The sequence below is a fragment of the Colobus angolensis genome, unplaced genomic scaffold, assembly GCF_000951035.1.
Source record: "Colobus angolensis palliatus isolate OR3802 unplaced genomic scaffold, Cang.pa_1.0 Scaffold200, whole genome shotgun sequence".
Taxonomy (NCBI): Eukaryota; Metazoa; Chordata; class Mammalia; order Primates; family Cercopithecidae; genus Colobus; species Colobus angolensis.
In genome coordinates this window covers 5,260,581-5,269,013 of record NW_012115156.1, presented here as the reverse complement: position 1 = coordinate 5,269,013, position 8,433 = coordinate 5,260,581, and the positions used below count along the sequence as shown (strand labels likewise).

Genomic DNA, 8,433 nt, shown 5'->3' with positions numbered 1-8,433 from the left:
TTGTTCCATTGTTGGCGAGGAGCTGCAATCCTTTGGAGGAGAAGAAGTGCTCTGGTTTTTAGAATTTTCAGCTTTTCTGCTCTGGTTTCTCCCATCTTTGTGGTTTTATCTACCTTTTGTCTTTGATGTTGGTGACCTACAGATGGGGTTTTGGTGTGGATGTCCTTTTTGTTGATGTTGATGCTATTCCTTTCTGTTTGTTAGTTTTCCTTCTAACAGTCAGGTCCCTCAGCTACAGGTCTGTTGGAGTTTGCTGGGGGTCCACTCCAGACCCTATTTGCCAGGGTATCACCAGTGGAGGTTCAGTTGGAAATGCAGAAATCACCTGTCTTCTGCGTCAGTCACACTGTGAGCTGCAGACCAGAGCTATTCCTGTTTGGCCATCTTGGAACAGGAAAAACTCTTTTTTTTGTTTTTAACCCCATTTATTCCTTCATGTAGGAAGACTGATAGTTAAATGTCTAAAAGACAGACAACAGATAAAGGCCAAGAGAAAAGTAATTTTTTTTTATCCTGGCATCACAGGCTTAATCATGTCAAGTTTCAAGACAACCCCAGCAGCCATCTGACCCTGTTCCTGCAGTTAACTAGTGGAAGGGTAGTGTCAAGAGTGACAAAGTGTAAGAGTATTTACCTGTGGTTTCCTTCTTAAAATAAAGTGGAGGCCAGGCACAGTGGCTCACACCTGTAATGCCAGAGCTTTGGGAGGCCAAGGCAGGATGATCCCTTGAGGCCAGGGGTTCAAGACCAACCTGGACAACATGGCAAGACCTCATCTCTACAAAAATTTAAAAATCAGCTGGGTGAGGTGATGCATGCCTGTAGTCCTAGCTACTTGGGAGACTGAGGCAGGAAGATCACTTGAGCTCAGGTGTTTGAGGTTATAGTGAGCTATGATTGCTTCATTATACTCCAACCTGGACAACAGAGTAAGACTCTGTCTTTTAAAAATAAATAATTAATTAATTAAAACAATAAAATGAAGTGAAGAAGATTCAAAGTCCCACTATCTAAGGTCTGTCAGGAGAAACAGATAATAGGGAAATGGTAACAGCCGGCACCCACAGAGTGCTACTTACTACGTGCCAGGTGCTGTCCTAAGCACTCTACATCTGCCAACTCATTATTCAGATGAGGGAACTGAAAGAATCTTTGCTTTCAACCATCAGTTATATTGCCTTTTCACAGGCAAGGCAACTGCAGTTATGTTGCAATTTTCAATTGCATCTGCAATCAGATGCAAAGGAATTGCTAAAGACTCAGTAGTTGAGGGCTATCTTTTGATCCAGGACCAAAGCAAAGAAGAACTACTTTCATTTTTAACAAGGGCCCAGATGCAGGAAGTAGACCTCTCAAACAGTGTGGTGTGAGAGCAGTATGGGATGGTAAAAATAGGATCCAGGCCATCCTGGAAATAGTCCCCTGGCCACAGAAGTTAATTGTTACCATCAGTGCCTTAGAAAGGAAGAAGTAGCGACTGACATCAGGACTTCAGAATTGAGTCAAGTTCAGAATAGATGCAGTCATTCTTTACTTCTTTTGTCATCTTCACGAAATCGTGAATTATGAAATTCCTCTGGGAATATTTATATGTTGATACCTGCACAAAATAGACCCTACCTAGTAATAATCATCTCTATTTTGGTGCATAGTTTTTTGTATTTCCTGTGTGCGTGTGTGTGTGCACACACGTGTTTGTGTGTGCATGTGTATGTGAGTGTGTGTGGTATGAATGTTTCCAATATGCATAAAGGGCCTGGACAATATGATATATATGTGTGTTTGTTACTTTTAATCTAGAAATAGGAATTTAGCATTTAAAGTGCCCTAATCAGGAATATACTCTCCAGGACAGGTTTGAAATTTTTTTTTTTTTTTGAGATGGAGTCTTGCTCTGTCGCCCAGGCTGAGGTGCAGTGGTATGATCTCGGCTCACTGCAAGCTCTGCCTCCCAGGTTCGCGCCATTCTCCTGTCTCAGCCTCCCGAACAGCTGGGACTACAGGCGCCCGCCACCACGCCTGGCTAGATTTTTGTATTTTTTTAGTAGAGACGGGGTTTCACCGTGTTAGCCAGGATGGTCTCAGTCTCCTGACCTTGTGATCCGCCCGTCTCGGCCTCCCAAAGTGCTGGGATTACAGACATGAGCCACCGCGCCTGGCCTTGAAATGTTTTTCTCATGTCTCCACATTCCAGAGGACCTATTACAAGTGGTTTGACTATTGCTATCTCAATGTACTAGTTGTTAATATACTTTTCAAATGATAGAAATAGTTTTTAGTTGGCAAAATGTGTGGTGTTTAAAATATGTGGATTAGCTAGGGAAAGTGGCATGTGTGTGTGTGTGATACTACTCAGAAGGCTGAGGTGGGAGGATTCTTTGAGTGCAGGAGGTTTTTGTCTGTTTGTTTTTGTTTTTGTTTTGTAGAGATGGTGTCTTGCTATGTTGCCCAGGCTGGTCTCAAACTCCTGGCCTCAAGCAATCCTCCTGCCTTGGCTTCCCGAAACACTGGGATTATAGGAATGAACCACCATGCCCAGCCAAGCCCAGAAGTTTGAATCCTTCCTGGGCAACATAGCAAGACCCCATGTCTAAAAAAATAAAATTAAATTAAATTTAAAAAATAAAATGTGTGAGGCCAGCTGCAGTGGCTCACGCTTGTAGTCCCAGCACTTTGGGAGGCCAAGGTGAGCGAATCACAAGGTCAGGAGATTGAGACCATCCTGGCTAACATGGTGAAACCCCATCTCTACTAAAAATACCAAAAATTAGCCGGGTGTGGTGCCAGGTGCCTGTAGTCCCAGCTACTCCGGAGGCTGAGACAGGAGAATGGCATGAACCCAGGAGGCAGAAGTTACAGTGAGCCGAGATCGCACCACTGCACTCCAGCCTAGGTGACAGAGCGAGACTCCATATAAAAATAAATAAATAAATAAATAAATAAATAAAATATGTGGATTAATTAGCAATACTGTAGAAGAATTTGTGTCCTTATATGTACAGGACAGCATAAAATTTATGAGCCCAGCAGCCTATCTATATCTTTCAGAGTGGTCTTCGTGGCTTAGACTCTGATTTGGACCTGAAGATTCTGGTACCTATTCTGAATAGTAAGTGAGCTTAACTTGCCTCTAGAATATTACTGCATCTGCCTTGATTAATTCTTTCCTGCAAGATACTTGGCAGTGTGCCAATGGTAGAGACAACCGGTTTTCTACCAAATAGTCCATTCTCCTCTTCTTCCTAGGGGCTTGGCTACCCCCCCCCCCATCCAGCTCACCTAAGAGATAGCTGTAGTCATGTGGCTAAGTTTCACCTGATGGCGTGTGAATAGAAGAATGTATACCTAGATTTCTGGGCCCACACCTTAAGAACATGAATATGCCTCTTCTGAGTTCTTGTTCCCTTCTTGCCATTTGGTTGGCTAGAACTTTGCTATGCAGACAACAAAAGGCCCAGACAGTAGTGCAGAATCATGCTGGAAGGAATCTGAGCCCCTGAGTGGCTCATGAAGCAGACCACCTGCCACCTTGGAACATTCACCTCCGTCTCTAGCTTTAAACCGTTGTATTATTATTACAGCAGCTTTTCCTTATCTCAACTGATACAGTGCCTAAGGGACTGAGCTGAGCTTGTAAGAAGAGGATGCCTGCTTGCTAATGATGACAGAGGTAGCAGAATTCCATCTAGAGCTGGATACCAGGGTAACATGCCAACATTTAGTGAATTTGGAGGGAAGAGCAACACAGCCCTACCCTACCTCTTACATGTAGAGGCCTTCAGCATCTCCCAGTAAGAATCTAACAGGTGTTTTAAAATGCGGACTTTGTTCACAGCTAATATTATACACTACAGTGAAAATGGAAAGCCTTTCTTCTAAGATCAGAACAACACAAAGATGTCCATTCCTGCCACCTGTATTCAACATATAGTATTGGAAATCCTAGCTACAGCAATTAGGCAAGAGAAATAAATAAAAGACATCTGCAAATAGGAAAGGGAGAAGTTAAATTACACCTGTTTGCAGATAACATGTCCTTATATATAGAAAACCCCAGAGACTCCCCCAAAAAACTGTTAAGATAAACAAATATAATAAAGTTGTAGGATCCAAAATCAACACACAAAAATCAGTACACTGAAAACTATTAAAAAATCATTAGAAAAATAGAAGAAGACACAAGTAAATGGAAAGATAGCTCATGCTCATGGACTAGAAGGATTCAAGTTGTTAAAATGTCCATATTACCCAAAGTGATCTATACAATGGAATACTATTCATCTATGTCTGGGTGCCTTAGACCACAGAATTATCTGCCCAACCCACTTGGAGCCTATTTACAGGGCCAGTACAGCCTCTTTCCTGATTAAATCCTCCTAAGGGCAGAATGCACAGCTGGAGTACACAACCCTAGAGGCTAAGGATGCCCAGGGGACACACATTTTATGAAGTGGCTGTGGTTAGAGCTTAGCTGTGCAGCATCAGGTGTCCACACATGTGTCCACAAAGCCCTTTGCGGTGTATGATGGGGCATAGGTAGAAATAACAGAGGAACTGCCCTCAGACCAGGGATGGGCAGCCAGGGAGCCAGCTAGCTCCATAATCTGGAGACCCCAAGGACTCTGAGAATTCTAAATAGGAACCTGCCCTTCCAGATCATTATAAAAGTATATTTGTCAAGATGTGAGGGTAGAACATATTTTATTTAACAGCTTGTTACAAATATTTAGACCTGGCCGGGCACAGTGGCTCACACTTGTAATCCCAGCACTTTGGGAGGCCGAAGCAGATGTCACTTAAAGTCAGGAGACCAGCCTGGCCAACACGGTGAAACCCTGTCTCTACTAAAAATACAAAAAAAATAAAAAATAAAAAATTAGCTGGGCATGGTGGTGGGCACCTGTAATCTCAGCTACTCGGGAGGCTGAGGCAGGAGAATCACTTGAACCCAGGAGGCAGAGGTCGTAGTGAGCCAAGATCACGCCACTGCATTCCAACCTGGGTGACAAAGCAAGACTCTGTCTCAAAATAAATAAACAAATATTCAGACCAATGTTATGTTGGCTTATTGCCCCAGACCTAGAGGAGTTGAGGGAAACAAGCTCCCAGAAGAAAGATGGCATTGGTGAGCCCTGATTTATAGCATGTGCCAGTTTACACGATATAAATACCCATTGGTGATTTTGCACTATCCACGTGAGGTCATTGAACGTGGAATTGACCCAATTGGCTCTCTTGAGCCAGTATGAACAGGCCAAAACTCATAAATAGTAGAGGCTGGTGTCTTAGTCTGTTCCTGCTGCTAACAAAACACCTGAGACTGGGTAATTTATAACAACATACATTCAATACTGACAGCTCTGGAAACTGAGAAGTCCAAGATCAAAGCACCAGCAGGTTCTGTGTCTAATGAGGGTTCAGTCTCAGCTTCCAAGATGGAGCCTTGAATACTGTGTCTTCACATGGTGGAAGGCAGAAGGGCAAAAAGGGCAAATACTGTGTAAAGCCTTTTTTATAAGGCATAAATCCCATTCACAAGCAAGGAGCCCTCATGACTTAATCACTTCCTGAAGAACACACCCTTTGATATTATATATTGGTGACTAAGTTTCAACATATGATTTTGAGGCACACATTCAGACCATAGCCACCATACTGGCCCTGCATTCTATCCTCTTGCTTGCTTCTCTTCTTCTTATCCAACTTTTTCTCTTCCCTCCTTTTCCATCTCTTTTCCCTCTTAGGAACAACATGGCTTTTTCTCCAGAATGTGCAGAATAATTGTGTAACTATCTTCTGTTGCTTGAGCTGGACCTTGGTCTTATCCTTTACCCTCACTGGTTCTTTAAAGGACTTTTTTTTAGGATTTCAGGAATGTTGTCATTGATACATAATAATTATACAAATGAGTGATATTTTGATACATGCATACAACGTACAATGATCAAATCAGAGTATTAGGATATCCATCACTTCAAACATTTATCATTTCTTTGTGTTGGGAATATTTCAAATATTCTCTTCTAGATATTTTGAAATATACGATAAATTATTGTTAACTATAGTAACTTTACTCTGCTGTCAAATACTAGAACTTATTCCTTCTGTCTAGCTGTATGTTTGTACCCATTCACCAACTTCTCTTCATCTCCCTACCCACTACCCTCCCCAGCCTTCAGTAACTGTCATTCTACTCTCTACCTTCATGAGATCACCATTTTTATTCCCACATATGAATGAGAACATATGATATTTGTCTTTCTGTGTTTGGCATATTTTATTTAATATAATGACCTTCAGTTCTATTCATTTTGCTGTGGATGATGGGATTTCTTTTTTTTTTTAATGATCAAATAGTATTTCATTGTGTGTATATATATATATATATATATATATATATATATACACCACATTTTCCTTATCCATTTATCCATTGATGAATAGTGAGGTTGATTCCATATCTTGGCTATTGTGAATAATGATGCAAAAAAACAAGGGTACAGATATCCCTTGTATATACTGATTTCCTTTCCTTTGGATACCCAGTATTCAGATTGCTGCATCGAATAGTAGTTCCAGTTTTAGTTTTTTGAGAAACCACCATACTGTTTTACATAATGGCTGTAACATATTTTCTTCTCACCAACAGTGTGTGAGTTTCCTTTTCTCCACATCGTCACCAGCATTTTTTTGTTTTTGTTTTTTATAGTAGCCATTCTAATTGGAGTGAGATGTTATCTCATGGCTTTGATTTGCATTTCCCTGATGATTAGTGATGTTCAACTTTTTTTTCAAATACCTGTTGGCCATTTGTATGTCTTCTTTTTTTTTGAGACAGTGTCTCACTCTGTCACCCAGGCTGGAGTGCAGTGGCATAATCACGGCTCACTGCAGGCTTGATCTCCCAGGGTTAGCCTCCTAAGTAGCTGGGACCATAGGCATGTACCACCTCAAGTGATCTTCCCACCTCATCCTCCCAAACAGCTGGGACCACAGGCACATCCCACCATGCCTTTTTTTTTTTTTTTTTTTAATAGAGACAGGGTCTTACTATGTTGCCCAGGCTGGTCTTGAACTCCTGGGCCCAAGCAGTCCTCCTGCCTTGGCCTCCCAAAGTGCTGGGATTATAGATGTGAGCCACTGTGCCCAGTTTGGATGTCTCCTTTTGAGAAATGTCCATTCAGATCATATGCCCACTTTTTAACAGGATTATTTGAGGATATTTTTGTTTTATTTTGTTTTTACTATTGAGTTGTTTGAGTTCCTTATATATTCTGGATATTAGTCCCTTGTCATATGAATAGTTCTCATTTATTTTCTCCCATTCTACAAGTTGTCTCTTCACTCTGTCTTTTCACTCTGTTGATTGTTTCATTTGCAGTGCAGAAGCTTTTTAGTTTAGTATAGTCTCATTTGTCTATTTTTTGTTTTTGTTCCCTGTGTTTTTAAAGTCTTAGCCATAAAATCTTTCCCTAGGCCAATGTCCCAAAGCATTCTTCCTATGTTTTGTTCTAGTAGTTTTGTGTTTCAGATCTTATGCTTAAGTCTTTATTGCATTTTGAGTTGATTTTTGTAAGTAGTGAGAGATAGGAGTCTAGTTTCATTCTTATGCATATGACTATTCAGTTTTCTCAGTATCATTTATCGAAGAGGGTGTTCCTTTCCCAGTGCATGTCCTTGGTGCCTTTGTCAAAATCAGTTTGCTGTAAGTACATGGAATGTATTTCTGGTTCTCTATTCTGATCCATTGCTCTACATGTCTATGTGTATACCAATAGCATGTTGTTTTGGCTGCCATAGCTTTGTAGTGTGTTTTGAAGTCAGGTAGTGTGACGCCTCCAGCTTGGCTTTTGTTCAGTATTGCTTTGGCTATTCAGAGTCTTTTGTGGTGCCATATCAATTTTAGAGATTTTTTTTTTCTATTTCTGAAAAGAGTGTCAGTGGTATTTCAATAGGAATTGCATTGAATCTGTAGATTGCTTTGGTAGTATGGTCATTTTAGCAATATTAATTCTACTGATCCATGAGCATGGTATGTTGTTCTGTTTTTGTGTTCTCTTCAATTTCATCAGTATTTTACAGTTTTCCTTATAGAAGTCTTTCACCTCCTTAGTTAAATTTATTCCTAGGTATGTTATTTCTTTCTTTCTTTAGCTATTATAAATGGAATTGCTTTTCTTTTTTTTTTAGATTAAATACATTTTATTTTTAGACAACCTGACATAGTTTTCTTAAAAACTGCCTTCACTCCAAATAAATCATAGTCAAAATAAATGAAGAGCTCAAGATTATATCAGTCCCATCCATCTTAAGTACTGGTGTTGTATGGATGACAAGCAGCAGCCAGTTATGATGACAGGTGATAGATCCAAAGAAATTGTCAACTTTGTTACCATTTTTTCCAGTTCTAAATCATCCTTTTTTTTTTTTTTT

The 8,433-nt window shown here is 40.4% G+C and overlaps 1 pseudogene; it reads right to left on the bottom strand.

Annotated features, from left to right (window-relative positions):
* Positions 1-1,273: 1,273 nt before the first annotated feature.
* LOC105511627 overlaps positions 1,274-8,433 on the bottom strand; it is a 7,974-nt pseudogene continuing 814 nt past the window's right edge.